Source organism: Zea mays, chromosome 10 (assembly GCF_902167145.1).
Source record: "Zea mays cultivar B73 chromosome 10, Zm-B73-REFERENCE-NAM-5.0, whole genome shotgun sequence".
NCBI classification, from domain to species: domain Eukaryota; kingdom Viridiplantae; phylum Streptophyta; class Magnoliopsida; order Poales; family Poaceae; genus Zea; species Zea mays.
Window position 1 is genome coordinate 55894268 of NC_050105.1, and position 18339 is coordinate 55912606.

Genomic DNA, 18339 nt, shown 5'->3' on the forward strand with positions numbered 1-18339 from the left:
TTTAAATACATGTCTTTTCAAATAAGAAGTTAAATAAAATATCCCTATTATCATATGTAGAAAATTTTCATTTAGGAATTTGCACCACATGCTAGAATAAAAGTGTCTATTCATAAAAGAAATAATTCTGTTACCAAATATGCATTTAGAAACACTCCGGAAAATATATATAATAAATCATCCATTAATAGATGCTACACCTTAGATGGTATTTTTCTTCAAAAAAGTTATTAGTTTGAATATATGAGGTGTGCATCTAAAGTTGATTGCATAAATAAATAGGATGATAACAAATTATAATATATATATATATACATATATTGCATGCTGGATCTTTATTTGTGGTGCACCCAAATTTTATTTTTGAACCCTGAATCAAATTTGAATTTGAAACAAATTTGGAGAATGGAAATTAGGAAAATAAAAATAAAAAAACAGAAAAGACAGGGATACATGCATTTTGGGCCGTATTACCCTGGTCGGCCCACTCACATACTCTCCCCTGGCCCATGACCGCGCGCACGCTGACCTGTGGGCCCCAGCTGGCGGTCTCAGCTTGTGCACGCATATCGTTGCCAGGTGGGGCCGGATCGTAAACTCATCGTCCCCAATAGAAACCGATGATCTGTTGCGCGAAGCCGGGGCGAGATCTGATCCCGCCGCCCTCTCGTCCTCCCTCCCTCGCGTACATATATGTGGGCATCGTCGGTCCCCTCCTTGAATCACCATTGGGGCCCTTGCCACCGGAGACCCGGAGAAGCACCATCGCTGTGAGCCAAGAGCTTGAGAAGACTAGAAGGATGCTGTCACCAGTGAACCCCGTCCACGTTGATGTACCGCGGGTGCTTGGGCACCACCGTGTTCTGGCGTCGGGGGGAAAAGAGACGATCTCCCGTCGTCCGATCCGGCCATGCAGATAGGATTAGGTCCGGGGGTAACCAAATGTGAACCGTTGATCGGCAGATTGTGGGCTAGGATTAAATCGGGCGTAATGGTTTGTTGGGGTTGATCCCAACCGCCGATCTACTACCGTGTGGCTAGGATTAGTCCGCCCGTACCGATTGGGCTGAACCCATCTGGTCCGTCCGATCTAGATCTAGCGCGTGTGATCAATGTGGGTAACTTTAAACCCAGACCGTCAAAATCTAATTCGATGGCTATCCATGGGTACCACTTCATATGGGCTAGGATTTAATCTGGGCCGCTGGGTGATGATCGAGCGGCTGAGGATCACCCGTGCATCTTCGCGACCGATCAATTGCATTAAAGCCCCTCAACTTTCACATAATCAACCCACAGTCCTGCGCAGCTTACCCTGTGACTTAGACTTTTTTATCCAATAGACCCTGCACTTTCTGATAACTATGCGCTCGGTCCAGAGAATAGAAAATCAAATAAAATCAGTTAGAAAATGCATTTTTGGGTAAAAATAATTTTAGGAACTTAATTAATTCCTAGAAAATACATTTTTAACTCCTTTTTAGTTCATTCCAATTCCTGTAATTTTGTAATAATATTGTTCATCACATAGTGCCTCTGTTTTGATATGATAACTGTATTAAAATTAATCTTTTAATTAATCTTGTATCAAATACATAAAAACCTTCAGAAATTCATAACATCCCCATTTTAACTCTGAATTGACCCGTTCCAGCTGCATTAAGTTCATAATAATGTTGTTTATCAATTGGTAACCTTAGTTTATTATGAAACTTAGATTAGAAATTATACACTTATTTCCTTTTTACCCAACACTTAAAACTTCGAAAAATCGTAACTAATTCGTGTTAACTCTGGTTCGATCCATTCAAATTGTGTTAGCTCCGTATAAATATTTACTATGCAGTAACAACATTAATTATATACCATGTCGCATACTTTTATAGTTAGATATTTATTTATCCCATATCTACTAGGTTAACTCTTCTAAATCAAATCTAACATGTTCATAATTATAATTTGATTAAAATATGATCTTTAGTCAAGTTATAATTAAAACTAATGTTGAGTTAATTATTCATAGAATATTCTCTCATATGTTATACTAATCAATTTATAATATAGTTTAATATTTGAATCACATAGATCTCCATAAATTATAACTCCTTAACCGTAACTCCGAATTTAGCGATTCTTGAACCCGCAATCTTGTAGCTTCGCGTAGATTATTATTATGTAGTTTGTTCTTATATTTGGTGTGATGTTTATTTTGTCCATACTATATTTGTTTGTATTGCTACGTTTAGCAGTGAGGTTATGAGGACCTGAAGAATCATCCTGGTACCTGGAATCTCAAGTCCCAGGCAAGTTGTGCCCTTGATCACTTTTATTTGCCCAATAATGTTCTTTATAATCATTTATTCATGCATAGGTTTAATTTTGATGGGACCCAATAGGTTGCCCTAGTCTGCTTATCTTGTTACCTTGTTTACCCCTGAATCATTTGGGTAGTTTTGCTATTGCTCTATATGGTTTTGGGATTAATACTACATTATGTCCATGTTCCAATTATTCTGTTATTTTATTTATGTTCATGTCAAGATCATTATTTTTAATTGGAACATGGAGCTTAACTTGAGAAACACGTGCCACCACAAGGGTGGAATGGGACGCCCTTGGTTGACTAACTAGGAAAGCTAGTGGATGACTACCTTACCCGATAGGGGCAAGGGCAGTAGGGGAGTAGTCGTGTAGGGAGGTTCCCGGGTTGATTTTGCTGCGATGGCGGTCACACGGGGGATTCCTGCACTTCTCTTCCTAGAAACTATAGCTGGTTTTCTGAAGCTAGTGGCACTAGGTAAAGGCCTCGTAGTGGATCCCTACCTATTCACCTTGGTAGTGTCTAAGGGTCTAGCTAACCCGAGCGACATGGGATACACGACTTGTGGGTATAGGGTACAACATCTATAGAGTGTAAAACTGGTATACTAGCTGTGCTCGTGGTCATGAGCAGCTCAGAACTCTCGCATGATTAAATTATGGAACTAAATTCAATTTGTCATTTGCATTGCATGTGATTTATTATTAATTTTGTTCTATTAATATTATGGTTTGGTATTTACTTACATTTAGTAGCTGCTAATAAAATTTGACCAACTTTAAAAGCAATGCTCAACTTTAACCATTCTTTGGTAAGCCTTACAATTCACATGAGCTCTCACCTTTGGCAAGTTCATGCACATTATTCCCCACTACTTGTTGAGCAATGAATATATGTGAGCTCACCTTTGCTGTCTCACACCCCCACAGGTCAAGAACAGGTACCATAGGATGAGGCGCATGGGGGATACTGTGATGTGTTCGTGAGAGGTCTAGGTCATCGTCTCCAACTTTGGGTTGCTGGATCGTTGTCTCCTTACGATGTAATTATTTATTTATTTTGTATAGAACTCCTATTATATCGTAAAGTTGTAACATTCGTTTCTGTACCATGATTCATCATATGTGTGAGACTTGGTCCCAGCACACTTGGTGATTATGTTCGCGCCCGAGTCCCTAAAACCAGGGTGTGACACACACATAACATATATATCATCAGACAGAATATAGATCAATATTGGTCACATTACAAACACATGCATTGACATATATAGTTCACAAAAACTTCACATTACAACCACATAATCAATTCACACATCACCAACATAGCTTACATAACCATTTCAAATAGCAACAACGAGATAAGTTAAAGTGTTTAGTTCACGAAAAACATAGCGTGCACGAGTTAAGAAACAAATACGACCAAAAACCAAATTCAGGGATAACTACCACTTGGATGGTTAGAGCTTTGTCCGCTGCCGCCACCAGGAGGAGGGTACCCGAAGAGGGAGTCAACAAAATCCAGTACCTGTGGGATCAGACCCACTCCCACCCGCTTCGTGTGTAACCTATGCAAGGATGCAAATATCAACAAGTGAAATGCAAATATCAACAAGTTAAGTATACAAGTGTATAAAATCATCGAGAGTTATAAAACGTACCCTATCTCCAGGTGTAGGTATATGTGTCAGAGGGGTGTTGAACTATTGAGTCCCCAATCCCTATTTAATGAATATTCAACGAGTTAAGTATACGGTTCATGTTCTGCAACCACACTATCTAGATGAATTGCTAGTTTAGACAATGTTATTAAGCGAATTTGCTAAGATTAATGTACCAGAGCTGGTGTGGATGCAAACTGGCTCTATTGTGGTGGCGGTGGAATGTTTGGTGTCATGCCCTGTTGCTGCAATAACTGTTAATTACTATTGAAGATGTTGTATTGAAATATAAGAATTTAGAGTTCGGATTATGTATACTCACTTGATATATCGCTTGATTATGTGCATTGCAAGCCTCCATAAATTCTAGTTGCTGTCTCATATCCTCACGCATCCTCATAATCTCCAACTCCTACTCGTTCGGTCGATCCGTGGCCGTCCCCATAATCTCCAAACCCGTCCTCTGAGATCTCACCGACGACGAGTCAATGAATCCATCGAAGTGTGCGTATCTACAAGTGATTAAAAAATTGTGATCACTGCATGATCAATTTAGTATCAACCATGTAATTTCATAAGTTAGAGTTTACTGCCCATGCGCTTTTCCCCCACCACTTGCGTACACCGCTGAGGGATCCACCGGTTCATGTCGGCAGTCGAAGTCAGGGCCATGGCGCCAAACCATCTCCTCCCCATATGCCGCCTATACATCATTCACAAACTTACAAATGCAGAAATTTCTGTACTTTGAATGTTTGTAATTATGGGCCAAAATTCACTGTCAATCCGTGGTCGTCTGACTGCAGAGCTGGTCAGGGTTGTTAGGGTCTGGTCCTTTGTGGCCCTCCTGGTAGACCTCAATGTCACTAGGCTTTTGGCCACGCGTAGCTTCCTGTATAAACAAAAAACATCCATAAGCAATCGTACTATTTGGTGATCGACATAGCTAGATCAAACTTACCATTCTTTTAGCTTTTCGGAGCATGTCGTCACCGCCAAACTTGTGGTTAGGATTGGTTTCTCGACATTGCCTGTGATGCGCTGACGCTTTCTGGAAGCCTTCGGAAGACCAATGTCGACACCAAGCATAGTACGCATCAGGCACGGGCGCCATCCATGGAACGATCACCTGCACACACAATGTTACATATTATATCAATCACAACAATTAATAAAAAGGGAAAAACAAATTGAATACTAACCTCACGATATTGATCCTCAGTCAAATATATCTTTGATGACACTTCCTTTTTGTTCAAGGGGCCTGCTTCTTCCGGAAGATTTTGAAAATACAGATTTGTAGCCCAAATTCTTGCATAGTATATGGCATCCTTCACTAGCTTCTTTGCATTGTTTTGGAACACACATTCAGCGTGCCCCATGTAATCCTCACCATCAGGCAACCGATATCGAAGCTACAACATAAAGAATACAAATACAATGGTATAAGTCATAGAATTAAAATATTAAGAAACAGAACAAAAACAATAGAGAATTCATACCCAAAAGTCATGACGCACAAGTCCTTGCCTGTCGGTGTGGTATCGTTCCTTTTTTAACTTGTACTCGTCCCTGGTACTGACGAGCACCTCATCCATGCTATCTCCGTCTGACACCTTCACTATACCAGGGTAGTGAAGGCGGCAAAGAGAACCCAACGTAAGGTTAACCTGAGTGTGGTGTCCCTTGCCGTCAAAGGGCAGATCTTCCCAATCGCTGCATTACACAAAAACATTAACAATACACATAATAGTTATATGAGATAAGTTAATATATTACACTCACTGATCTCCATGAGGCATGAGTAAGATTCTATCAGCCTCTCGTTCTATCGCGAGACGAGGCTTTACTGAGTGACTTTTTCTTGAGTGACGTGTGCATGTCGCTGAAGAGCCTCCTAAGGCATCATCATCGGGTTGTCAGCCGGTTGGGCCTGTTGGGCCCACTGGTACCACACCTGTTGCTACTCTCTCTGGTGGTCCCATTGGTCCCATGGTTGGTGCTGCTACATGGCCTGGTCCCATATCGCGTGCTGCACCTCCTCATTGTGCTCCTCCTCCTCATTGTGTTGCATGTCCTCAATGTGATGCTCCTCAGTGTGCTGCTCATTCTAGTACATACAACTTAAGATTTAGATAAAGGTAAATATGTAAACAAATTTATTAGTACAAAATATGTTACCTCATATCCATGTGCAGTGCTCAACAGCTCTCGATGTCTGCTGTTGCTCGAAGAACTGCCCTGAAATAGGCCCATACCCTTGAACAACCCCTTCACTGACTTCTTCGACTTTGGTGGCATCCTGTATCAAAATAAGAAATTATTCATTAGTAGAATGTTTAAATGACATAATCCTAAAAATTAGAAACAAATGAAAGAACAAAATAATTTACTTGTCAAATATCATTAAATATAGGATCTATTTGTTCTCTTCTATGCAGAGGTCGCCATGTAACTTTTCTCCTAACAAGTTGTCTTCTCCGTCTCTCGGGAAAAGTTAAGTCGTTAATGTCTACTACTAGTGAATCTAATGCTGGGGCAGGATCAATATGAATCAATATGAAAACTAGTTGACAACTCTTCTTCTTGAAACACCTCATCAACCTGCTCAAGGTGCCCAAATTGATATTCATCCTCACTTGGAGTGTATAGGCGTTCGTGGGAATTTACATTGTACACAACACTCCATATAGACAACTTTTTGCATGGATATGTCAAGAAATAAACTTGGCCTTCTTGATGGGCAAGGATATATGTGTCGTGTCTTTGAAGCAATTTTCAGGTTGGATCCGTGTCATCCCAAATTTGGTCCTATAATACTTCGGGTCATACCATTTACACTCAAAGAAAACTAGCGCTAAAGGCTTATTTGCAGCAAATGTAATCTCAAATATATTTTTGATCTTTCTATAATAGCAGGCTTTGTGTCCTTCCATGTCGATTGCCCTAGTAATGACTCCACTATTTTGAGTGGCAACCATATGATGACTAGATTCGAAAATGCTTGAACGAAGGCGATATCTGTTGGGGGTATGCTTCGTAGCCGAAGATCCTGAAGAAAGAAACACCTTCGGCAGATCCTCTCAAAAGCAGTGCCGAAGCTATCACTCATAAAGCTTCGGCATAGTGACATGACTCAAGATGAAGGAGTGAACCGACTTAAAGATGAAATGACCAATAGACCCATGATAGTTTGTGTCATGATTGTAATCGATTGTAAAGGGCATAAATGTAATTTCACACAGGTTGCGCCCTGTGCCTATAAATAGATGAACAGTACCCCCGTACTGTTCACGGAATCTTGTAATCACTTGCACGCGACACTTGGATTATTGCCTTCTATCAAGACGAAGGTATAAATGTGATTAAATGTTATGTTTTAATATTTAAGTTTGTATAATGAAATATACAAATAAGTTTATGTGTTTTGATATATTATTCCTTCATGTTTTATATTTCGTCTTTCATTATTTCACAACTCTAGTCACGAAGGTACGACCTTCGTGATTTTTGCTCATGACCTTCGTCCGAAGTTCATTATATCCTTGGGGAAATAATGCTTCAATGGACGAAGGGCATTAACATTTAACATTTTATGTTGCCTTGTTCTTAAGACGAAGCATTTGAGAACAAGTCCCCAACATTGGTGCCCACCTCCGGTGAACTCACTTCCACTTTTTGAGCTGATGGCTTCGTTCAACAACCAAGCTGAAGCTGCTTCGGCTACGAAGCTGGTGCTCCCGATTACAGGCGGTTCATGCTCAGAGTCGGCCAACAAGAAGCAGAAGAAGGAGGCTCAGAGAAGGGTACAACATGTCGGGGTGTAGAGACCCTTCATCAAGTCGAAATGGTCCCACATCCCAATTACCTTCTCCCAGGAGGACCTTCAGCTCAAGGATTACCCTCACAATGATGCTATGGTCATTTCTTGTGTCATCAAGGGATTTCTGGTCCATAATGTTCTGGTTGATACAGGCAGTGCAGCGGATATTATATTTGCCAAGGCCTTCAGACAGATGTTGCAGCCAGAGGATAAGATTCATGATGCTACACACCCTCTCTGTGGCTTCAGAGGAAGGCAGATCGTAGCACTCATCAAGATCACGATGCCAGTGACCTTTGGATTTGTCAACAATACAAGGACTGAGCAAGTTGTGTTTGATATTGTCGACATGGAGTACCCCTACAATGCAATCATTGGTCATGGGACACTCAATGCTTTTGAAGCAATTCTTCATCCAGCATATCTATGCATGAAGATACCTTCGGATCAAGGGCCTATTGCTATTTATGGAAGTCAGGAAGCTGCCAGAATGGTTGAAGGAAACTGGACAGATTCAAAAGCAATCCATAATATAGATGGAGCCGAAGCTTGTGAGCAGTATAAGTACAGAAGGGAGAAGGCTTCTTCGGCCGATCAGCCGAAGCCCATGCTTCTATGTGAAGATATAGCAGAGCAGAAGGTACTGCTGGGATCTCAATTATATGAGGAGCGGGAGAAAACTCTAATAAGGTTTTTGTTCAACAACAAAGATGTCTTTGCATGGTCAGCCAACGATCTCTATGGTGTCAACAGGGACGTCATTGAACATTCGCTCAATGTCGATCCAACCTTCAGACCTAGAAAGCAAAGGCTTCGGAAAATGTCTGATGACAAAGCCGAAGGTGCTCGGAATGAAGTGAAAAGACTTCTTAGTGCTGGAGTCATCAGAGAAGTAAAATACCCAGAATGGCTAGCCAACACTGTTATGGTGAAGAAGGCCAATGGTAAATGGAGAATGTGCATTGATTTTACTGATCTCCATAAGGCTTGTCCAAAGGATGAGTTCCCATTACCAAGAATAGATTCTCTAGTAGATGCAGCAGCTTCGTCAGAGCTCATGAGTCTACTAGATTGTTATTCAGGCTACCATCAAATCTGGATGAAGAAGGAAGATGAGCCAAAAACCAGCTTCATAACCCCCAGTGGTACATATTGTTATCTTCGGATGCTTGAGGGGCTCAAGAATGCTGGAGGAAGCTTTAGTAGAATGACAACCAAAGTCCTTCAGTCTCAGATAGGCAGAAATGTACTAACATATGTTGATGATATCATAGTAAAGAGCACGAAGTAGGAAAATCACATTGTTGATCTACAGGAAACATTTGCTAATTTTAGGCAAGCTGGCCTAAAATTAAATCCAGAAAAATATGTCTTCGGAGTAAAGAAGGGAAAATTCCTTGGTTGTCTAGTTTCAACGAAAGGGATCGAAGCTAATCCGAACAAAATCGAAGCTATTCTTCGGATGGAGCCGCCAAGCACAAAGAAGGGGGCTCAACGGCTAACAGGAAGACTGACATCTTTGAATTGATTCATATCTAGATCAGCAGAGAGAAATTTACCATTCTTTGAAGTGCTGAAGTCGGCCGAAGTCTTTCAATGGGGATCAGCTCAGCAGAAAGCCTTCGAAGAGCTGAAGCAATACCTGATAGATCTAACAACGCTAACTCCACCCACACCAGGGGCTCCTCTGCTATTGTATGTGGCAGCTTCGCACTCTGCAGTGAGTGCGGCGCTTGTACAGGAGAAGCTTGAAGGACAAACTAAAAAGCAGGTCCCAGTATATTTTGTCTTCGAAGTATTAAGCTTATCAAAGAAAAATTACACAGAATTGGAGAAAGTGTTGTATGCTGTATTAATGGCCTCCAGGAAGCTTCAGCATTATTTTCAAGCTTACCATATAATTGTTCCCTCGTCACAGCCTTTGAAGGATATTATGAGGAACAGAGAAGCTACTGGAAGGGTTGGAAAGTGGGCCGCAGAGCTCAATGAATTCACCATTGACTACGTGCACAGATCTTCAATTCAATCCCAGGCGCTAGCAGACTTCATCGCTGATTGGACACCAGGGGCTCACGAAGAAGGGACAAGCAAGGATACCGAAGCTTGGACGATGTTCTGCGATGGTTCTTGGGGAACCTTCAGTGCAGGAGCAGCTGCGGTCCTAGTGGCACCTTCAAAAGTCAAAACATGTTTTGCAGTCAAACTGGATTTCAGTTGCACAAATAATATTGCTGAGTACGAAGCACTTCTATTGGGTCTTCGGAAACTAAGGGCAATGGGAATAAGAAGGGCCATCCTAAAGACTGGTTCTCAAGTTATTACTGGCCATGTGGATAAGAGCAGCAAGGCACGAGATCCGAAGCTTGAAAAATATCTGGATGCAGTCCGAAGGTTGGAAGCTTCCTTCGAAGGTTTTTCCGTCAAGAATATTCCAAGAGGTGAAAATGAGCATGCAGATTTGCTAGCCAAATCAGCGGCTCAGGGGCTCCCCCTACCCTCCGAAGTATTTTTTGAAGCAATAAAAGCAACTTCGGTTGAGCTCATGGAGAGAGCAGTGCTTACTATTTCTCCAGTATACAGTGAAGACTGGAGAACTGAAATAATATCTTTCCTCCAAGGCAATTGTCTTTCAAGTCATGAAGCTTATAACAAGAGAATGGAGGCAAGAACAAGACCATATGTAATAATAGAAGGGGAATTGTATAAACATGGAGTTTGCTCACCACTCCTTAAGTGTTTATCAAGAACTGAAGGTATGGAATTAATGAAAGAGATACATGCAGGTCTGTGTGGATCTCACATTGGATCTAGGCCCTTGTTGGGAAAAGTCTTTCGACAAGGATTTTATTGGCCGAAGGCAGCTTCGGATGCAGCAAAATTAGTCCAAAAATGCGAAGGCTGTAAAAAATGTGCAAGAGATCAGAAGCAACCTTAATCTCTCACTCAATTAATACAACCCACTTGGTCGTTGCAAAGGTGGGGCCTCAATTTGCTAGGCCCACTTCCACCAGCACAAGGGAATCTAAAATATATTGTGGTGGCGGTAGAGTATTTTTCCAAGTGGATTGAGGCGAAGCCTTTAGCCACAATAACTTCGGTTACTGTCTAGAAATTTTTTTGGGAAAATATTGTTTGTCGCTTCGAAGTGCCGAAGGCTATTACTGTGGACAACAGAACACAATTCGATGCTGAAGCTTTCAAAGAATTCTGTGAACAAATTGGCACGAAGATTCATTTTGCATCAGCCAGACATCCAGAGTCAAATGGACTTGTTGAAAGAGCTAATGGCATTATAATGACGGGAATAATGAAGTTAATCTTCAATCAGCCCAGAGGAAAGTGGCCAGATGAATTGATCAAAGTGGTGTGGAGCCACAACACAACAATATCAAGGTCAACAGGCTTTACACCATTCAAATTACTGTTTGGTGACGAAGCAATAACCCTAGAAGAAGCTAAGGCAGGATCAATAAGAACAGTGGCTTCGGTAGAGGACGAAGCTGATTGTTCTGTGGCAAAAGATGCTACAGAAGGGATCAGGCTTCAGGCCGTGGAGAACATCAATAAATATCAAGCCAAAACAATAAAGTGGCGTGACCGAAAAGTTCGACTAAAGAACATTAAGCCAAGGCATTTGGTACTTCGGAGATTGGCCAACCCAGATATAGTAGGCAAGTTACAGCTGAAGTGGGAAGGACCTTTCTTGATAGTATCTTCGTCAAGACCCAGTTCTTACAGACTGAAGGATATGGACGGCAACGACATTCCTAGATCTTGGAATGCGGATGAGCTTCGGCGATATTATGTTTAGCTTGATGTAATCTTTTATTTTTCCTATGACACCCTTTTCCTTTCCGAAGGGGGAGAAAGGTTTTTAATGGGGCCATAGCATGTAATTTCTCTTTTTCTTATTCAGCTCTACGAGAGCAAAATCCCCCAAAAATATAAATATAAAAACTGAGCATGCACCATCGAGTGCAGGCAAAAAGAAAAAAAATAGGGAGAAGCTCGAAAGTCGTCCCTAAGGGGATGCAGAGCACGACGAAGCTACAAAAAGCCGTTCCTAAGGGAGCGCAGCGTAAGTTTTCTGCTCAAAAGTCGTTCCCAAGGGAATGCAGAGCTTACAGCGAAAAGTCAATGCTGGTACCGCCGAAATATAAGGTGAAGCGCGAAAGTCAACGCGAATACCGCCGAAATAGAAGGCGAAGAAGTTCAAAAGACGTTCCTAAGGGATGCAGAACTTACAGCGAAAAGTCAGCGCTGATACACCAAAAAATAAGCGGTGAAGCCGAAAAATAAACGGCAAAGAGACTTCGGTCATTCCCAAGGGAATGAAGGCTATGGTTGTGGCTTCATATGTGTGTTTGGACATTCATTTACACGACACATTACATTATACATTTGCATTCATAAACATTCATTTAGACATACATAGGATCATAATCATCATAACAAACAGAAACAGGCGGATGCTTCGGCTCTAAAAATAAGGCTTCGGCAAAAAGAGAAAAAGAAGGGAAGGTGTTTTTCGCCTTCGGCTCAAAAAAATGCTAGTTTCGTCCACAGCAAAGCAATTCAATGCAAGTACAAGTTTTGTTCACATCGAAGCACTTCATACATTGATGGAAAGGTAAAAATATATTACAAGGTATGGACAAAATTTACAGAGTAAAATCTAATTCTTAGATTACAATATTCTTTACAAAGGTTATTACAAGAGTTCTTAGAGTTTTTTCCACATCTATCTATTCAAGCTTCATCATTATCTATTAAGCTTCGGCTTTGTGCTCTTCAGCTTCGTCAACTTGCTCCTCAGCTTCGTCATCCTGTACATATTAAAGTATTATAAGGAAAATTCAAGTTTAAAGAAAAAGGTAAGCACAAGGTATGATTTTGTTACTGGCTTAAGATGACTTCGAGCTTCGTCACCAGCTATGCTTCGTCCACCCTTCGTCCATACTAGTTTTATAAATCTGTTTCCTTTGCTTCGGGCAAGACTGGGAATATCAACCAGATCTGCTGGTGATAAACTAAAGTTAGGTCTATTGACAACCTTTCCATGTGTGCAACCAGATTTCAGGAAGGCGACAGCTGTGCCCCGAGAAGCTACCAGGGCACAGAAATCACCATGTCCGACTATAATTTCATCAAAGGCATCAACTTCACCCTCGATATGTTCGAAGGCCCCTGGCAGGTCTTCAGTCGAAGGATTAAATTTTTCACAGCTGGCTCCAACCGAATTGAAGATCTGCTTCAGCCGTTGTACACATCGGCTACTGAACTCGAGACATTTGTTTTGAAGCTCTGTCAATGATTTTTGCAAATTTGAACTTTTCTCGACCTCAGTCTCAAATTTTGCATTAAACTTCTGCTTTTCATGTTTGAAGCTTTCTGACTTTGAGAGAAGCTCTGTATTTAACTTTGCAATCTTAGCTTCAGCTTCTGTCAATAAACCTTCTGTTGTCTGAAGCTCGGAATCCTTCTTTTCAAGAGCAGCTGCTTGATCTTTTATTTTGCTTTCTAAACCCTCAATTATAACTTCATGTTTTTTATCTTCAAGATCTTGTTGCATTCTCAAAGCTTTACTCAATAGCGTACTCTATACACAAAGCAACCTTCGTTAGAAAACACATTCGTTGTTAAAAACAATAAAAAGTCGAAGAAAAAGTTTTTACCTTGAAATTAGAATAGAATAAACTACCGACAAGATGCTGTCGTCGGTAGCGGCTTATGTCAGTCTCAAGCTTCGAGAAACCAATACTCTTTGATAGAGTACCGATAACCTTCGCTCCGGTTTGATCTCGGACACAACCTAACTTTTCATCGTCAACACCACCGAAGAGTAGTGCCCCTGGTTGATATCCACAGGATATGGCATATTCTTTTAACTCTTCTTTCTCAGCCTTCGTCAACTCTTGTCCAACTAAGTTTTGAAAGTTGAAAAATTCCTCTTCCGAAGCATCTTCAGCTATTTCCTTCTCCTTCTCAGGTACTGTAGCCATGGCTTCTTCAGTGGCTGCGGCAGCTTCTTCTGTGGCCAAGTCCAGAAGTATCTTATCAATGTTAGAAAGTGTGCTTTCTGTACATCTTCGGCCGTGGCAGCTGCAGCTTCAGTAGGTGCAGCTTCGGTAGCTGTTGCACTCTCAACAGCTGGTGCCTTCGAAGCCGAAGCTGACGGTGGTGTCCCTTCAATAACTTCTGTCACTGTAATAATTCTTAGTTTTTTCGGCCCAGTTGCCTTCTTCGTTATCGAGGGCTCCTTTTCCTTCTAAAAAAGCTTCGTCGGATGCGGCCCCAGTGGACTTAGCTTGATAGGCAATGATTCAGTCATTACCTTTAAGATTTCATCCACATCGGTGGCAGAAGGTGTTGCAGCAGTTTCTTCTTCTATATCAGTTGCCTTCTGCTTCAGAGCCGCAGCCTTTCTTTTCTTCGAAGCATCTGTCTTCGGCTCAGGCCTTAGCTTTCTCTTTTTTAGTTTTTCTTCATCATCTTTCACCAATTTAGTAGCTTCTTTATTCAGGACGCTAGCAACTCTCTTCCTCTTCTGTCCTTCGGCACCTTGGTCCAGTCGCTCATAGTCAGGATACTCAAAGTTTAGAGCATCCATCACCCGGTTTAACTTTCGCTTCGGACGAGTGCTGAAGGCTGCAGTCATTAGTTGATCTTATTTTTTAGAATAATTGCCAAGAATTTCGTTGCACATAACTTCAATTGTGTCTAACCATTCTTGGCAAGGTACTTTGAAATGTTTCTTGAATTTATAATAATAGGGCAACCGAACAAGTTCCCCCTTTTTCTTTTCTCTCTTGAGCTTCGGCATGTCCCACTCTTTCAAAGTTGGGAACACTCTAAAAGCCAAGAATTCTTGCACCAGATCCCTAGTGCAAATATGCTCCGCAATAACTCGAAATTCGCCCAGTGCAATTTGGCTTGGACTCTTCGGTGTCATGTTGCACTGGGGCCTGGTTTCTCCGAAGATTAATTCTAGCGGACTTTGGACCAGCTACTCCTTTTCTTCACAAACTTTGACGTAAAACCATTCAGTCTTCCAGCCAGCTGGCCACTTGGTACGATAGCTGATAACTGGAAACTTCGTATTTTTGTGATAAGCAAAATTGTAGCAGCCGAAGTTTTCATGCAGCCCATCTTCTCTAGCTTTTGTTTGATAATGAAGCTCATGTACTTGGTAGAAGCCTTCGGCAAATGGTTCTACCCCCTAGCTTCGGAGGGCCCAGATGTAGACACTAAGCCTAACGATGGCGTTAGGAGTTAGCTGATGAAGATAAATCCCAAACTTCTTCAAAACATCAGCAATCATCCCATTCAAAGGAAATCTTAATCCTGCTTTAAAGAAGCTTTTGAAGACTACCACCTCATCCTTTTCCGGCTTCGCAGTAATTTCCTCTCCGCCAAAACGAACCAGCTCCTTTTTTGCTTCACTGAAATAGCCTAACTTCATCAGCTTAGACATATCACCTTCAGTAATGGTGGATTTCCCAAACTCCAGGTGGCTGGGTTTAGATGGCACGACACTGTAATCATCTTTAGATTCAATTTCCTCAGCATCAACCTGCTCAGCTTCAGCGGCAGGTGCATCCTCCGATACTACCAGCCCTGACCGTTACATCACTTCAGAGATTGGAGCGGTTTCGGCACCTTCGGCTTCCTCTCCGTCGTGAGTAACCCTAGCTGTTGAGCGTACCCTAGCCATCTGATGATTGAATTCTTGTTTTTTGACGAAGTTGAAATTTTTTTAACTTTGCCGAAGCTCTTTCTTGTTACGAAGCTTGAGCAAAATGAATAGCTTCGGTTGAGGATGCAGTAAGCAAGATTCGGCTATGGTCAAATTTTTGGCAGCAAAACAGTGCAATAGCAATGAATGCTGTGTAACTTCACACCTACCCGTCTGTTTATATAGTGCCGCAGGTGGGAAGGTAAATCGTCAAGTCTTCCGCACCGGACAAACAGTCGCTCGCACCCACTGAACGGTGGGCCACAGAGCCCGAGAAGGTGAATCGCCAGGACGTGCGTGACTGCTGCATGGTGGGGCCACCTCGTGCTCGGATTATTTTAATCGTTTCTCGGCAACGAGCTTAGAGAAGGTGTTTTTCGAATCTTCGGCATTCCGAAGCCTAGGAGACTTTTTCACGAATCAAGCTCGTTACGAAAAATGATCTAGCACCACGAAGGGGCTACTGTTGGGGGTATGCTTCGTAGCCAAAGATCCTGAAGAAAGAAACACCTTCGGCTGATCCTCTCAAAAGCAGTGCCGAAGCTATCACTCATAAAGCTTCGGCATAGTAACATGACTCAAGACGAAGGAGTGAACCGACTTAAAGATGAAATGACCAATAGACCCATGATAGTTTGTGTCATGATTGTAATCGATTGTAAAGGGCATAAATGTAATTTCACACAGGCTGCGCCCTGTGCCTATAAATAGATGAACAGTACCCTCGTACTGTTCACGAAATCTTGTAATCACTTGCACGCGACACTTGGATTATTGCCTTCTGTCAAGACGAAGGTATAATTGTGATTACATGTTATGTTTTAATATTTAAGTTTGTATAATGAAATATACGAATAAGTTTATGTGTTTTGATATATTATTCCTTCATGTTTTATATTTTGTCTTTCATTATTTCACAACTCTAGTCATGAAGGTACGACCTTCGTGATTTTTGCTCATGACCTTCGTCCGAAGTTCATTATATCCTTGGGGAAATAATGCTTCAATAGACGAAGGGCATTAACATTTAACATTTTATGTTGCCTTGTTCTTAAGACGAAGCATTTGAGAACAAGTCCCCAACAATATCCATTGACGTCATAACGTCCATAGCTTTTGGTAGTTACGCTTCCAATAGATAACTGGCGTAAGTCATCATTCAAATTCATTTCCTCCCCAAACTGTCAATTATGCCACAAAGCATTAGCAAATTGTGTAATATTAGTTAACTAAAATTAGGTCTCGGAGCCACATAATTGAGACTTACACGGTCCCGGAGCCACATAATGAAATTAGGTTGCCCATGCATTCCATCACGTCGCAATTTGTCTAGGTCTCTCACTGTTGGCCTACGGAGACACCTCATGTTTTATTCATCAAACTCGCTGTCAAATATAATTGCAGGACATGAGATATTTGAGAACATAAACTAATTCACATATGAATAATTTAAGAAATAAGTCTTACACAAAGTATTTCTCCACCTCAGGCATATTCGTAAACATGTACAGTAAAGCAGACTTCCGTTCTTCCAGAGTGAGGTGATATGGCTTGGGGTGAAGTGTCCTAAAAATAATTAATCCCCGTCGGCCCGATGTCCAGGCCAATGGCGATAAGGTTATCCCTGTCGGCTGTTTGACCTAGCCGACAGGAGTCACTAATCCCCGTCGGCTATTTACCGGGTCGACATGAGTTATCTCCACAGGTGCGTGCATGGAAGTGCTCGGACCTAATCCTCGTCGGCTATGACCTGGCCGATGGGAGTTACTTAACTCCCGTCGGCTACATGAAAGCCGACGGGAGTTACTTAACATCCGTGGGCTACAAGTAAAACCGACGAGAGTTATTGCGGCGGACGGGAATATTTGTGATACCTGGCCGACGGGAGCAAAACCAATATCTCGCAGGTGATAGGAAATCACCTGACTTCTACCATCTAAGCAGGCCTAAGCATTTAAGCGTGCTTACTTTAAATAGGTGGCAAGGATAGGGTAAACAAGTAATCAAGGTATATACAGCAATTGGTTTCAATCAACCCCTATACCCAATGCTATAATATAGGTAGGCAGTGAATAAATTAAAGTATTGCAAATATAGAAAGTTAGATGCCGGGCTCGCCTTTCTCGAAGGAACTAGGGCGGTGATCAGAACACTCCTGAGCTTCAACTTCAGGTTTACCCTCTTCCACGAGAATTCCTGGCATCTCCTCGAAAATCCCCACTGGTACTTCTTCCTCCGATCCTGTATGATGCATGGATGCAGTATGAGGATATATATGCTTTGTACAAGAGATGTATTATGCTTATGGGTGCATGTAATGTGCATATATTGGATTGATTCACTATACAAGGGTTTTTACAAGATAATCTACATGTCAAAGAACATGTAGTGTGTCTTTTCTTGGTTGGTCCTGACTATTACTTAAAAATCCACACAACTTAATAAAAGTTATGTTACATTACATTTCTAATTACCTTACACCTATAGGTGTAGACACACTAAACAATATTCTTCATTTAGCCCCCTTTCCTTTTAGAAGTTAGCTATTTCTTTATGAGAGGGATTTATTCAAACTCTAACTATCTCAACAGTAATTAGCTCCTAAATTATTTCAGACTAACTCACTATTGAACTAGAATTTCTCCTAACTATTTAAACTTTTGTATACCAATTAGCTGCACTTATATTGAGACTACCACTCAACTACTTCAAATTTTATTACAAAAATTCTAGCAGATAGTATTCCCTTACCATACTTCACCACAAAAATTTCAATTCTTTTGGACCAATGCTTTTGACTG